The following is a 16478-nucleotide window of genomic DNA, read 5'->3' on the forward strand; positions in this document are numbered from 1 at the left end:
TAGATGTATTGGCAGGCGGTGCATGCGTTGCTGGTCATAGCCAAGCCACCCTGGTTTTCCAGTTGCGCTACTTAAACCAGCAGCACTGGAGCAGATGCAGAGTGGGTGATGCTTATACATTTGGGATTTCATCAAAGTGCTTATTTAAAGCTACACGGCTGTGTTTTCTTTGGATGAGAAGTGTTTAGGATACAGAATGGATTTGCTCCCTTTTGCCCGTAAACCTCAAATAAAATGGATGCAAGTTGAAAGTGAAGTGGTTTGACAAAGCAGCAAGAACTGTGAAGCACAACGTTTTTAAAACTTAAACCCTGTCCCTTAAACCACTTTATTATTTTAGGGAGGGCTTTTCAAATATATTTTTAATTGAACTTAGAAATTAAGTAGGTCATGTGTATTCAGTCAGAGCCATCTGACAAGACAGAAGGTGTCATGAGAGGCAAGAGAGTTGCTTTGAGTTTGAAAGTGGTGGATCAGATCCTTCTCCTTCTGAGGATTTCCTTCTGAGGATTTCAGTAGTGTTAGTGTTTAATCAATGCTTTTTCACCGCAGCAGGAAACTCATTTAGCCCAGTTGCCACCAGTTACAGACCACACAGTTTGTCTGTAGTGGTACCTTCTTTACCCTTGGTAGCGTTGATGAGAATTATTGATCTTTGGATTTACTGAAGGGACCCCTGATTTGAAGTGGCACATCAGACCAGCTGGATGAGCCCCAGCATGAAATGCTCCACTGCTACCCAGGCTGAGCTGTGCCACATCAGGGAGAGACACCTCAGCTAAACCTTAAGCAAGTTTGTGCATCTCCACAGCGCGATGCAGCAGAAATACTGGCTCAAATCCTGGACATCTTTTTAGAGTTAATTAGCTGGAGCAGACCATTGCAGCAATGAATGCATGCTTCTGTGGCTGGAGCAGCTTCTTTCTGCCAGCTTTGCTATCTTTGCTGATAGAGCCTGACAGTGGGTACAGAGATCCTCATGGACCCAGCTGTCACATAAACGTCAGTGTGGGGAAGCATGGAGATGAATTCATGGAAATCCTCGCTGGCTAAATTGCAGTTTAGCTGTGCAGGACTGGATCAGACAGTCAGCAGAGGGCAGCTAAGTAGTTCTTGCTGTCTGCTACCTGTCCAGGTACTCTGCTTACCCTGTGTGCTAATCACTGAAAGAGGGTGCCAAGGGCATGCTTTCTGCATCGCTGTTCCTTACAGCCTGTGCACGGAGTGAGATGATGGCACGGTTCCAACCACAGTTTATGATTTCTCTGTGTTTCTTACCAGACTTTTTTTTTTTCCCCCCAAAGAAATAGGTTGGAAGAACTTAAATACCAGCTCACTTGTTAATACAACAAGCACCACGCTTTTTTCGTCACTTTCAGCCCTTTTCAGCAGTGCTGAAGGAGACCGCAGGACGTTTGAGGTTTTATCTATGCCAATATAAATTTGGGTTTGGTTGCAGCCTGTATACAGAGAGAGGTGAAATGACATGGTATGGTGACTGTGTTTAAAATATGGTACTTCAACAGAAGCAAACAGATCAGTGGTAGATGTTGGGGTTTTTCACGAGCTGTGCAGACTACATCTCAGGGTATGCAGACCATGACTGCTAGAAGACCATGCTATTGCTCGGTAACCGTAGTGACTTGGAAGGAAACTCTGACAGAAGCAGCAGTTAAAACAACATTATTATCTTCTCTGTAATTATATTTAGAGGCTGTTGTCCTAGGGCTGATGATTCTTGCATGGCATTATGCATATGCCCCATTTATAAAACTAGGAATTATGCAACATTTTTTGGGTAGATTTTTAGAGAATTAAGAAGGACTTCTCAGTTGTGGAGCAGATTCCAGCTTGTCCTGTGAATGTAGAACTGCCCTTGGTGTGTATATGGGGATGTTTTAAATCATGGTTTGTGACTGTCATGCTTCATGTTACTGTAAAAGCAGATTAGAAGTAAGAATGCTGGGAAAATGGAAATGCTTCATCACCTCATTTGCTGGTTTTTCAGCCTGTACAAAACTCTCATCCTAACTGTTGCATAATGAAATGTATTGTCCAAGCAATGCCTGAGAAGGGAGAGAGAGATCTGACTTCAACCTGGAAAGAGGTGAAGAGAGAAGAAACAATTTATTTTTTTTTTTTTTGTTTTTTTTTCGATAACAAAGTAATTTCTCTCTAAAGGAGTGTCCTACCTTCCCAGACTGCCTTTGTCTTCAGGTGTTTGTCACAGACAAGTGAGCACTGCTTGGGGCTGTGGAGGTTTGTTCCTGTAACACATGCTGGTGTGTGGATGGAAGTCTACCTTGGACTGCTGGAGTGAATGGTGAAATCATCAGGTTGTGATGAGAGCAGAGAGATAAAATTTTTGGTGGTGTTCTCTGTGTAGAAGTGAAGTAAAAGGTCAGTCCTCTTTCCATATTCCTAATTTCATACTAAATTTGGAGAGGTATGTAGATATATTTACAAACAATCATCTTCTTGGCCAGCCTGGCATTCTTATCACACAATTACAGCATGGGAGGGGGTGGAGATCATCTAGTCCAACCCCTCTGCTAAAGCAGGGGCACCCACAGCGGCTTGCCCAGGATCACAGTGTTCAGAGAAGGAGATTCCACACCCTTTCTGGGCAGCCTGTTCCGGGGCTCCAGCGCTCCAGCACCCTCACAGCAAAGAAAGGTCTCACGTTCGGGTGGAACCTCCTGTGTTCCAGTTTGTGTTCTGTCACTGGGCATGCTGAAAGAGTCTGGCTAAATGTACATGTTAAATGCAGCTTCTTGGGAGATCGTGTGGAGGCAGGGCATGACTGAATGACTGAGATACTGGTACCTGAACTAGCTGGCAGTGCTGGGGCACATCCTCCTCGCGCTCCTTACAGCTGCAGGGGTTTTGGCTAGAGGAGCACTCAGCGAATGCTGTGCCCAGGGGAGATGTGTGTGTTGAGCAGGTGTTTGGTATGATTGTGCTCCACTAGAGCGTGTGGATCCTGTAGTGTAATGCTAAAATGTAATTTTCTGGAACAGTCTGTGAAGTTCTTGTCAGTCTTTGAGGAAACAAGCTCAAATCCAGCTCAGGCAAAAGCATATGGCAGGCAGAGCTCAAATTACTTGCCAGGTATTTCAGCTAACGCCTGTGTGGGGAAGATGATAACCAACACCAAAGTCATTTCAAAATTAGCATGAAAGCTGGTATTTGAACTTAGCCTAGTTTGAAATGTGTGCTGAGGTGCGGATTCAGGAGAGAGTTCAGGCCCTATTAGAAGGGAAAAGCCAAGGGAAATGCTGGTGCCACATACGTTGGGTGAATGATGGGCTGTTGGCGGTGCCTGCCTTAAGCCAAGCACAGGTGCCTTTCCTGCAGGGCCTGCTACTGGATATAGATTAAGTAACCTTTGTTAGAGGAGTAATTTAAGTGCTGACACTAAATATATGAGCTGGGTTACTAAGGATATATGTCATCGATTAAGACTAGCCTAGTTTGTCGCAGAACCATACCGTCTTGGTTTTAGGTGCAAGAAAAGCGAAGTTTATTTGATGTGAAATATGGAAGCTTGGACAATGTCATGCCTATTTTTCTCTGTAGATATTTGGGACTGATGCTGTCATTGTATCTTACACTGGTACATTAAAGGTGTGGCAAACAGGTTCAGGGAGGTTCTCCTCCTGCTCTTCCCTGTCCTAGTGAGACCATATCTGGAGTACTGGATCCAGTTCTGGGTTTCCCCATTCAGGAGAGACAGGGAACTAGTGGAGAGAGTCCTGTGCATGCTACAACGATGCTGAGGGTCCTGGAGCATCTCTGTGAGGAGGAAAGGCTGTTGAATCTGGAGATGAGCAGACTGAGAGGGGATCTTCTCGATGCTCCTCAAGGGCTAAAGTGTGAGGGGCAAGAGGATGGGGCCAGGCACTTTTCAGTGGTGCCCAGTGACAGCAGGTTCCATCTGAACATAAGGAGAAACATTTTTGGTGTGAGGGTGCTAGAGCCCTGGAGCACGCTGCTCAAAGAGTTTGTGGAGTCTCCTTTTCTGGAGAGATTCCAAACTCACCTGGACTTTGTGATCCTTCTTGAGCAGGGTCTGGATGATATCCAGAGTTCCCTTCCCACCCTCACCATACTGGGTTTCTATGATACGTGCTAAAAGCAAATGTTTTCATGTTGCTGAGTCTTCACTCAGATTAAATAGATTCTTATTTTCATGCCTTTATAAGGTAGCTGCCTGGCTTTCTACCCTCAATCTGTTATTTATTTATTTATCTGAACCTGCCATTGGAAGAAAAACAGAGGCATGTTAAATATGCTCCTGTCCTCCAGCTGAGGGGAATGCAAACTTGGTTTGAATTTCAAACAGGTCCTCACTCAATGCAATCCTTAGAGGTTCTTCTTGCTTTGAGGAAGGATGTAATCTGCCTGGCTGTGATGGCAAAGAAATAAAGTCTCTTGGAGTCATGTTAAGCAGAAATTTGAGATCTTTAATTTAGTGTCTTGTTCCATGATTATTTTTTTTCCATGAGCTTGGAGAAATCATTTCAGGCTATGCTTGTGTCTGTTCCTTATCTGTAATTGTGAGTAATTGCACATCTGTGAACTTGAAGGAGCATTTTGAAGATAAAGTGGATTTAAGATTGTGTATAATACCTGCATGCAGCTAAAATATTAAGTAACTGATGGAGTGAACTGCTATTTATAAGGTTTCTGCTGTAAGAGGGAAAATGCTGAGTAACCTCATTAGCTATGATAGTTATTTCTGTACCTCGTTGGTGTAAGTATGAGCAGGATCTAGACCTCTCTCTTAATTTCCCTTTATACAGATCACTGGAAGAAAAATGTAGCAGCAGGTCTCACCAGCAAAGGCTGAGGTTTTGAGTTCCAGTTGAATGCTTGTCTCATTAGGAACCCAGATTGCTGTAGATGTTAGTTTATCATTAACACCAGGAAATAAGTTCTAATTTTATCAGGATAGGAAGGAGGAGGGTTGATTGTTTTGGGGTGGTTTGTGTGGTTTTTTGTTGGTGGTTTTTATTGTGGGTGTTTGTTTGTTTGTTTTGGTTTCTTTGTATTTTCACTGTGTTTGTATTTCAGAAGTGTTCATTTTCAGTATACAAATGCTTTTTGGGGCGAAGGGAACTGAACTAGTGATTGGAAATAGATGTCTGATCATCTAAGGATGGGAATTATGAACCAGTCTCTTGTCTAGATGAGCTGTGGAATCACTTGTCTAACAAAGATGTTCTCAGTAGATGGCAGAATTCTGCCCTGGTTAAATTATCATGTAGCCTGTACAGTGAGGAAATAAATGAGGGGCTGGGAGACCATGATGTATGATACCCTAAATGGCTGCATTTTGCTTATATTTGAAAGGCAGTTTAGCTTGTCGTCATTACTGATGATTTGTGCTTTTATAGCCCTTCTTTTTGCATCTCAGAAATCCTTTGTGCCCCTCTGAATAATAAATCACCATGTTTGGTTTGCTCAGTAAGAGCAAGCATGGAATTACATTCTTATTAAGAGATCTCAAGAAGCTGTAATTGGGAGTGAAATTTTTGATTTTTTAGGGGAATATGATGCCAACTTGTGTAAAACTTTGGTTTCTCTTGTTTATGTTATTACCTTTTCAAATCCCAGGGCAGTATCTCCAGCTGCTTTATGGCAAAGAGAAAAATGCTGCCCTGCTTAATAAGGAAAAAAAAAAATAGAATCTGATCATACTTGTGATTGCCTTCAGATTTAAGCCCCTAGCAGAGTAAGAGAGTCTGGAATGAGCATAAACTCATCTTAGGATTCAAGTTATGGACGGAAGAAAACCATATGTAATAAATAATGGGGATACTTTAATCTGTTTCCTATTTGCTTTTTGGTGGAATAATATATTATTCATACCACACTGATTTCATTAGAAGGAGGATTTGATGCAACTTTTCTGTCAGACTGGGGAAGCATTAAATATTGTCAGGTAATGTGGACTCCCAAACTCTTAAGTAAGGTTTTCTGGATTGAAGCATCGAAGTATTTCAAGTTTGAATACAGCTTGAAAATACAGGCTTTTATCTGCTTTTATACATGACTTGGAAGTTAGAAGCCCAGACAGCAGTCTGATGCTAATGCCTAGCACTTAACAGAAAACAAACAAACAAAGAAAATAAGCTAAAACAAAATGTATGAAAGCAACAGAAAATGAAAATCATTAAAAAAAAAAAAACAAGAGAAAAATGAACAATACAAATAGCAGTAAACTGGCCATGCCATTTCTGTCAGTGCTCTGTGTCTAAAACAAAATGAGGTATTTTGGCCATATTGTCCAGAAACTAACTGATCAGTGTAGTTTCCAAATCTATAGACAGGCCACAAAATAAAATTCATGGATTCATAGAATAGTTTGGGATGGAAGGGACTTCAAGCTCTAGTTCCAACCCCCTGTTCCCTCAGCTGCTCCTCTTAAGACTCGCTCTCCAGACCCTTCACCAGCTTTGATCGAGATCTTGCCTGGGATTTCTTTAAACATGTTTTTGTATCCACTATTTATTTCTTTATGAGAAAAACATTTAAATTATGTGGCTTGCAAACTAATATGATCACACACTTCCATGGTCAAACAAGTCTTAGAAAATTCAACTGAAATGGTAATTTTCAAACCCAAACCCAGGTGGAAAATACTGGAACCTTCACTGACCATAGTGCACCACGTTACCAAAAGAAGCTAGCCCAAGCAAAATGATTCATGCCCCTGTTGTTGCTAATACTAATGTAAAATATGTATATATAAAAATGGCATCTTAAGCTTTTAATAGTCCTAATGTGGCTTTCTTAATAATATAACCCAGAAACTTAAGCATTTGCAAATAAGGCCATGCTAAATTAGTGATTGACTGTGCACAGACTTAATTCGTGTGTTAAAATGTATGTGATTTAAGTTTTACCTTAGAACAGCAATACAATAAGTTATTTTTAAAAGTCTGAAAATCATAAAAGTACCAAATATTTAACTAAGTTGTGTTATGCAGCAGCTTGATAATAAATGTGGGAAGGCTGATAACAATGTTAAATCAGTTTACGTTTGACAGCAGAAGCTAAGTGGAGTCCTTCTTAATCCTAGGTCTGTGGCTTTTTAAAATACAGCACAATAAAAAGAGCTCTGCCCTGTAAAACCCATGATCTCTGGGATTCTGTTGCAAAAGTAGCACAACAGTTGGATGTCTTTCAGTATTTAAACAAGTTCAGCACTTTATTAATACTTAGCAGCAGTGGAGGAGCTTAATTAGCTTTAAATCAGAGGGGTGTCAGTCAATAGTGGGATGAAGTCCAATGACTCCAGTCCCTGTCAAGGAAGAGAATCACAGAACCACACACTGGTAGGGATTGGAAGGGACCTCTGGAGATGATTATCAAGTCCAACTCTCCCCCACCAAGGGAGGTTTACCTAGAGAAGTTCACACAGGAGCATGTCCAGGCAAGTTTGGAATATCTCTAGAGATGGAGACTCTACAAACTCTTTGGGCAATGAGAGGGTATGTGTTGGGGTGGGAGAAGGCAGGAGAAGCCTTCCTTCAGAAGGAGCTGGAGATGGGTGCAGTCCTGTCCATCAAGCAGGGTTTGTATGCAGAGGTGGATAATGGATGAAGGCTGCAGTCTAGGGTAGGGACTGGTGGTAGACTCATCTCTCTTGGCCATGGAAGGTAGGCTTTGGGAAGAGGTGTTGATGCGATAGACTGTTCCTCGAAGTCCTCTGTGTTTATAACTCTGAAATCTCTGGGGAAAAAAAGCACAGAAATACATTTTTAATAATACTGTGGTGCTTCCTGGATTTGCTTCTAGCAATTCAAAGCAGTTTCTTCATATTTGAGTGCTTCTGCATCCTTCCCTTCCCTGCTTGCTTGCCTTTCCTTCTGCTCAAGCCTTGATGAGGAACTTCTTTGGACAGGGAGCTGGAAAGATGGCTCTTTGTCTCCAAACATTATTCATTCATCAGACCTTCTTCTCACAGAATTTGTGCAGTCCTTTTCTGGACCTGTTTTCACTGCCTGCCTCCACGACTTCTGTAGCCACAACTTGCATTGTTCACTGTGTTAAAAAAAAAGAAAAGGGTGCCTAAATTAAAAGTACCCTCTGATATTTGCTTGAAATTCATCTCCTGTTAGCTTCAGCAGCTGCCTCCTGGTTCTCATACTGTGAAATTTGTGAATAACAGCTGTGCACTCATTTCATCCATCACCTTGGTGACTTTATAAACCTCAGTCCTGTAAATCTTCCCTCTGCCTTCTCAGAAGAATCTGGGACTTTGTGGCCCTTTTGCAGGAGGCAGCTTTTCCTTTGCCTTGTCGCAGAATAGTCCAGTTCAGGTTGGAAGAGACCTTTTGAGGATCATCAGTCCAGCACTCTTGCTCTCAGCAGGGACATCCTCAACTAGATCAGGTTAATCAAAGCCTCATCCAACCTGGCACTGACCACTTTCTACGGTGGGACATCCAGCTTGTCTCACCACTCTCATTGTAAAGAATTTCTTCCTTACCTGTAGTCTAAACCTACCCTGTTTCAGTTGAAAACCATCATCCCTTGCCCAATGACTAGAGACCCTGTTAAAAGTCTCTTTCCATCTTTCTTACAAATACATGAAGTATTGAAAGGCTGCAGGAAGGTCTCCCCAGTCTTTTCCATGCTGTCATTGTGGTTGTCTTTCCCTGTACCTTTTTCAATGTGTATTGTCCCCCTCAAGATATGGAGGCCATATTTATGTTCTGAATTCGGTTTTACTTCTCTGTGAGATGATATAAATCAAAGCTTTCATTGAAGGACAGTGGTAAACATCACTGGAGCATTGTGAGCTGAGTTTTTACACAAGGTGATGAGCTGGGATGATGAACTAATGAGGTTTGTTTTGATGTATAATCTTGTTATTTCACATCAATTACCAGATGACAGATAAGCTCTGCAGCAATTGATTATCTAAATAAGGGGCTGGATATCCTGTGGGAAGGCTTCTGGGGACTGAAGGTGATGCTAAATGGACTGATAATGGCCTCCTGTCACCTGACACATCATGTGGGGGCAGCACAAGGGAGACCTGTTTTTAAGTGTGAGAGGGGGAAAAAAACCATGAGTTAGTCCTACAAGCTTGAAGAGGTTCATGGAGGAAGGGAGGCTGCCTTGCATTCAACTGTGTGTGTATGTGAGGTTTGAAGCTTTTGTGGAGCCTGTGGAGGGTTAGGGCTTCTCTTGGGGGGGCTCCTTTTAGATTTTCACAGATCCTCAAATTTTTTGCAGGTGCTTCTGTCCTTTCCTCTTAAAAAAATGGTTAGTAAAGGATCATGCTTCTTAATCTTGTCACTCATTTAGTAGAGACTCTGGATGTGATTACTTTCATAATAATTTAATTAAACAGAGTCGAACTTGAAGATCTCTTTCATGTGGAGGTTGGGGTTTTTTTATTGTCTCTTTTTTATGAAGACATTTTAGGTGGTGCTCACAAGAATTACAAGGTGAAGATTCCTGACTAGAAAAACAAACAAACATACCAACCCCACCAAAAAACAACCCAGTAATGGACAAAGCAGAATACTTGTGTGTGTTATTTTTTTTTCCATGTAAGAAGCAAGTCCCCCCCTCCCCCAAAAAAACATTTTAATAATTCACAGGGTTGCAGTGAGTCTTTTCCTCTATATTTATGCATATTTGTCACTTGGCTTGAATTGTAAACATACTAATTCCTGCCTGCCAGTTAATGACTTCAGATAATACTTGTACTCTCCTTATGCAGAAATTCTCCATGTACCTCACAGTTACTTGTAAGGAGTGGAGTTAATCTAATTCCCTAGCCCTAGAAGACATTTTGTCTTACTCTGGTTTTTTGTAAGGTATTTTTAAAGTGCTCTGGTTTTAATTCTTAAATTTACCTGCTCAAGAGACCAGAAATATTTTTTTTCAGCCATGCTAATAAAAGATACTTATTGTTTTCAACGTTTATTTTTGCCAGTCAGGAGTGGGTTGAGTTTTGTAGGCTCTGCCGTAACTCAGAGTTAGTTTATTTCTCTCCCGTGGTTAAAAATGTTATGTCCTAAAAAGAAGTAGTTCTGATGATAATAAATGTCATCAGGAAACATGGAATTGGAAAACAAAAATACTTTCAAAGTAATGATACTATTACGTTCAAGTATGAATAAACCATGACAGAAGACAAAGCTTGAGCTTCATCGAGATATTTCAGGTCTCTCGGGTACTTTCTCTTCTGTTTTTTGTGGGTTTAGTGTACCTAAACAGGATTACATCATATAGAAATATAGTGAATATAGAATAGATAATATTGGATATTGATATAGAATATTGGATTCTATGACATTTTAATGGTATGATAGTTTTATTACCTTTAAATACTGGAGAGAAAAAAAAAAGGATGGTAAATGTGCTTATACCACGAAGAGATCTGTTGAGATAACAAATGAAATTGTGGGTTTAGTGGTAAATAAACCAAGTAACTTTCCTCAGGAAAATAATAAACTTCCTCATTTCCTACAATGATTCATTGTTAATTTAGATAAACCATGAAATTCAAACATGGGAATGAAAACCTCGCAGCACTGCCCCTGTGCAGCCCTCCCTCCCACTCCTGCAGCTTTAGTATCTGTCTCTGTTTTCAGGATTGTTCCTTGCCAAGAAAGAAGTTCATCTGCTTCCAAATGATTATTGATGTCCAAACACTACCATGGTGCAAGCTTTCCAAAACAATCCAGGGTTTATTGGGGCTGAAGCAGTCATGTTTGTGATTTGAGAAGGGAGGGGTTTCAATAGATAAGCCTTTTATGATGTGGACACGCTTGAGTGCGAGAATTTTGCTGCTCCTTTTGCAATTTACTTTTTAACAACTATTTTTAAGAGAACAGATTTAAAAATGACCTTGCACTTTTTTGAGCTAGTGAAGGGCCATGTAATATTTCGAGGATGCAAAGGCAGGACAAGTTTGATTTCTGTCTAACTCTTTCTCTGCATCCCTTGAGATTTCTTTGGCATTGTGAAGTGACTTGTTAGCATTCAGCACAAATAAGAAAGTTCCAAACAAGAGCTAATTTTTGTCTTCAGATGGACTCGGGAACTGGACAGCTGTATGATTGTGCATGAGTTGAGTGCATCTTTAGACTTCTAATGTGTTTCCTATCTTGATATTAAAACTCTTGGTGTGCTTACAGAAATGAGCATCACAGCTCAAGAGGCTTGAGGAGGTTCCCATCTCTTGAGTCATTCTTTCTCTCCCTTCTCACTCCTTTTTCTGCCTCTCTCCTCTGCCACTTTTAGAATCATTTTAGTTGTCTGGTGGAAAGTGTCCCTGCCCACAGCAGTGGGGTTGAAACTAAAAGATCTTTAAGGTCCCTTCCAACCCAAACTGTCCTTTGAATCTATGGTCCAAGCACATCAGTTCTGACTCTGATCTTTCCTTTCACGGGTGTAATGACAAAAATATCAACAGTATTTATATGAGGCAGGCAGAGCTGTTAAGCCAGAGCTGGATCTGCTGGGATTGGGGGGCATGCAAAGCAGTGAAGAAGGAAAGTGAAGCAAACCCAAAATTTTCAGTAACATTACATGAGTATATAGGAGAAGGAAAATGGGACTGGATTCAAACACAAGCCTAAAACCAGCAAGTTTTAGCTTATCTTTGGCCTAGTTGTCATCTCATTGTGCTGAGCAGAAGTGAGTGAGGAGCTCAGATGGCAGAGGTCACTGCACCCTGGCTATCTTTGTTCAGCTGTGACAACTTGCATTCTGCAGTAGCTAAAACTATACATTTGGTTTGTGTTTTTTATCCAGAGTGTTGTGGCTGTATTATAGCCGTATGAAAAAGTGCTATGCACATAAATATGTGGATTATTATTACACTTTTAATTAAATGACTGGATAGTAACTGGAGTTGGCGGGGGAGGCAGCATTCATTCCATATGGTTCTTCATGGAATCATAAAATTGTTTTGGTTGGAAGAGGCCTTTATGATCATCAAGTCCAGCCATTAACCCAGCACTGCCAGATCACCACTAAACCATCTCCCTCAGCACCACACCTACGCTGAATCCAACCAGGGCTGAGGACTTCACCACTGCCCTGGGCAGCCTGTTCTAGGGCTTGATAACTCTTTTGGGGAAGATATTTTTCCTAATGTCCAACCTAAACCTCCCCTGGCACAACTTGAGTCTCTTTTTTCTTGCCCTGTGACTTGCTGTAACCTCCACACCACTTTTTATTCTTTCTTGATATTTCTTGTATATTTTGAATATGTACCAAAGCTGCTGCTTTCCTTCAGTTGGGCTGCTTTGAACGTACATCACCTTGGTAGAGAAGTCCTAGGCCTCCAGGATGTAGATGTGGTCCTGAGGGACATGGTTTAGACTGGATATTAGAAGAAAGGGTTCTCAAACACTGGAACAGGCTCCCCAGGGAGGTGCTTGAATCCCTGCCCCTGGAGATGTTGAGAAGATGCAGAGATGTAGACATAGTTTAGCACCAGACTTGGCAGAGTTAGGTAATGGTTTGAATTGATCTCAATGGTCTCTTCTGTAAAAAAAAATTATGTGATTCTGTGCCTGGAGTGTGAAATCCTGGTTGAATCTGGGCAAGCAAATGAACATCAGCAAATGTGAAAGAGGTTCTGCTTACTGCCATTGTCATGCTCAGCTGTTAGTTTGGAAGGTAAAGAAGAGAAAGGAGAGTTCATTGCGGGGTTTTCATGTACGTGTGGGGCGCAGCAAGGGCGCGCCTCTGTGCTTTGTGGAACGACCCTTTCCCTGCGCCCCTTCTGCAGGCAGAAAAGTTGCTTTTTACTTTGGAATGTCTTAAGTCACTGATTTAAATCTTGGTTTGTATTTTTTTTAATGACTTTTTTTTTTTTTTCCCCCAGGGAGAGATTAATTTTCATTGAGGTGTGGATGTGTATTTAAAAACATATCTCAACGACTTACATTGCTTTTGTTAACCCCATGCAGAGGCTCTATGCACGTGAAGGCAATTACATAGCTGAATATACATCTAATCCAGTTCTTAATGTTTAAGTGTTCTTGTGCTGGCTTCTTACTTGTGAAGGGATTTACTTTTGTTCCCCCTTATGATTTCTGCCAAGACAGGGTTGGAAATTCAATTATAAATCAAAATTTGTTTCAGTGGTGCAAACCCCAGCGCTTATAAATGGTTTGTTGTTGCTTGAATATATTGAGTGTGTGGGATAGCATAAGGAAAATTAGCAAAACGTGGTTTGCACTTTAGTCATAGTGAGTTATTCAGTACAGAAGGTACTCCCCTAAGATGCCTTAAGTGGGTTTTGGTAGGCCTGCAAGAACAGAGGAAGCTGAATTAACTTCATCTGAATCCAGCAGAGCTATATAAGCAAATATTGATAGAATCATTTGGGTTGGAAGGGACCTGAAAGATCATCCAGTTCCAACCCTCCTGCTGTGGGCAGGGACATCTTCCACTGAACTTGGCATTAAACACTTCCAGGAATGGGATGTCCACAGCTTCTCTGGGCAACCAGATCCAATCTCTCATTTCTCTCACAATGAAGAATTTCTTCTTAATATTTGATCTAAATTCACTCTCAGTTTAAAACTATTACCCCTCATGCTATGCCCATTGCTGCCATGCCAGGGTAAGCAGCATGGGGGAAGCACTGCACTGGCACCAGGATGCTGCTTTCAGGTCTGGATATACCTGACTGTAACCAGATGGTCACCAGCTGCAGATCAGCTCTGTCCTTCAAGGCTACAAAAATTGAGTCCCACATAGTATCTAGCAGTGATGGGTTAATGGTTGGACTTGATGATCTTAACGTCTCTTCAGACCGAAGTGATTCTATGATCTTGGCTTTTCCGTGGAGGGGAAAAAGGGAAATGAGATGTCATGGGTTTAAAATGTTTAGTTTGTTTCTTAGCTTTCAAGTATATGTTATTGATCTGAAGTAAATAGAATAAGCTGGATTTAAAACTGAAAATCAATGTGTGTGCAGAAGAAACTCTTCTGTTCATAACCTGGTTTTATTACTTCTAAAAGCTGTATGTGCAGGAGCAGACTGGCTGCTCGCTTCAGTTCTCTGCTTCAGCTTCCTTAAAATAGACTTTTCAAATTTTAATTATTCCAGCTGATTAGTGCTTTAAGTCATCATGATTTTCATGTAATCTAAATAGTTTTTAAAGAAATGTATTTTGGTTTAATGCATTTTTAATTATTTTTTTTTTTTCTCTTCTTCACATCAGTTACTGTTGCTCCCAGATGCTGTTTATTCTCACCCTCTGAACTGTCAGGAAGGGCTGAAAGTAGAAATCATAAAATTGTTTTAGCTGCAAAAGATCTTGAAGATCATCAAGTCCAGCCATTATCTAACTCTCCCAAGTCTGGATCTCAACCATGTCCCTCAGCAACTGCATCTCTGCATCTTTTGAATACCTCCAGGGCTGAGGATTCAACTGCCTCCTTGGGCAGTCTGTTCCAGTGTTTGAGAACCCTTTCAGTGAAGAAGTTTCTTCTAATATCCAATCTAAACCTCCCCTGGTGCAACTTGAGGCCATTTCCCCTTATCCTATCCCTTAAAAGTAGGGAGAAATAACTGACCCTCACCTGTTTCCAGCCTTCTCTCAGGTACTTGTAGAAAGGGAGAGGGTCTTCCCTCAGCTTCATTTTCTCCAGGCTAAACAATCCCAGTTCCCTCAGCTGCTCCTCACCACCCCTGTTCTTCAGACCCTTCACCAGCTTTGCTACCCTTCTCTGGACCAGTACCTCAATGTCCTTCTTGACTACCCTAGAACTGAACCCAATACTCAAGGTGTGGCCTCATCAGCACCGAGTACTGGGGCACAATCACAATTCAGGTCTTTCTCTACTGGATAGCTTTCTAGATGCTTTTCTGCAAGCTTGTAGCATGGCATGGAGTTGCTGTGACTCAAATCACCTCCCATTGCCCTCTGTGTCCATTGCTTACTAAGTGCTGGTGTCTCCATGATGTTTGCTGCCTTACTTTTCTGCTCCTGAAAAGGTGTAGATGAGGTAGGGGGGTCCCTGCACACACCCAAATACTGGGCAGGTGCAAGATGATTCTGCATAGCTCAGATTTTGCAGTCCCACACTGGCTCTATTCTGCTCCTACGAGGAGTTTCATGTTTTCTTTTGTGCTGTTGAATGTTGTGATTGGCCTCCAATCGGAATCAAGAGCCAAGTTTGTCCTTAACCCAGTCTCCTTTTTGTCCTGCTGATGTTGGATGTATGCTGAGTTTAGGTTTGCTGATTTCTGCAGTAGGAAAAGGATGAAGAGCTGTTTATCAGCAGCATCCTGTTGGGGTATATTAGGTTGAACTTTTTGAGCATTGTAACAAATAGTAATAAAAAAGAGTTTTAATTAATTCAGTTTTCCACAATAGTTCAGCTCTTTTTTGCTTAGATTGCATAATACAGTTTGATTTCATTTTCTTTTCATCAAGTATCTTTGAGCTTTGAAGCTCTTCTTGATACTTTACATTGCTTAGCAATAGGTTGCCTGAATGAATCCCCCGAAGAATTCTGAGTTATTGTGAACTTAATAAGAAATAAAACGGGGAAGAATTGTGTGGGAGACACCACCAACATAATATCGTTTTCAGATTCTGCAGATGAGATCTTCCCTTTTTCCTTTAATTAAATGCAAAGTGCTTGTGTTCCTTGACAGAGTACCCTTATGAAATATAGATAGGGCTGCTTCTCAAAGTACCTGTAGATAGCTTCTCTGTTGAAAAATATTTAAATCTGAACTTATTGCTTTTTGTTGTCTAAAGGAAACACCTGGAGTTTTTCCTCTGCTCCTGGCAAACCTTGCACTTAGATTACAAAATCCAACAACCTGAAGAAGTCGCAAACAAAACTGTCTGTGCAAGAGGCATCCTACCTACTGATGAGGTTTAGGTGGGATATTAGAAGAAACTCCTTCACTGAAAGGGTTCTCAAACACTGGAACAGGCTGCCCAGGGAGGTGGTTGAATCCTCCTCCCTGGAGGTGTTTAAAAGATGCAGAGACGTGGTGCTGAGGAATGTGTTTGAGCACCAGACTTGGGAGAGTTAGAGAGTGGTTGGATTCAATAACCTTAAAGGTCTTTTCCAACCAAAATGATTCTGTGATTCTTTGTATATAAAGAAAAGAGGAAACTTGCTGTAGACAATTCCAATAGGATAATGGTGGTGATGTTCCCATTGGGGGATTGTGGAAGCTGAAATCTTGAACCTCATGGTAATTGGAGATTGGTGGGTGGCAGAGCTCTGCTCACAGGTCTGTGATGGTCTCAAGTGGGACCCCAGGCAAGTCAATTTTGCTCACAGTCCTTCTGAATTTTTGGCTTTGTAATGGGAATGATGGAGTTTCTCATTCCTTCTGGTGAATTTTATTCCAGCTTTTGAATGGAAGTTATAATCAGTGGTGCTCCTCCAGACCCCATCCCCTTGCATCTGTCCTCAAGAAGTGCAGGTGTGACTGGGGAAGCAGCAGATTAGGTCCT

General features: G+C 41.4%; 1 protein-coding gene across 1 annotated transcript in view; it reads left to right on the forward strand.

Annotated features, from left to right (window-relative positions):
• The window catches only part of DOCK1 (dedicator of cytokinesis 1), a 347686-nt gene that overhangs the window by 162869 nt on the left and 168339 nt on the right, over positions 1 to 16478 (forward strand). The window lies entirely within an intron of this gene.

This window comes from Dryobates pubescens, chromosome 30, assembly GCF_014839835.1.
Source record: "Dryobates pubescens isolate bDryPub1 chromosome 30, bDryPub1.pri, whole genome shotgun sequence".
Taxonomy (NCBI): Eukaryota; Metazoa; Chordata; class Aves; order Piciformes; family Picidae; genus Dryobates; species Dryobates pubescens.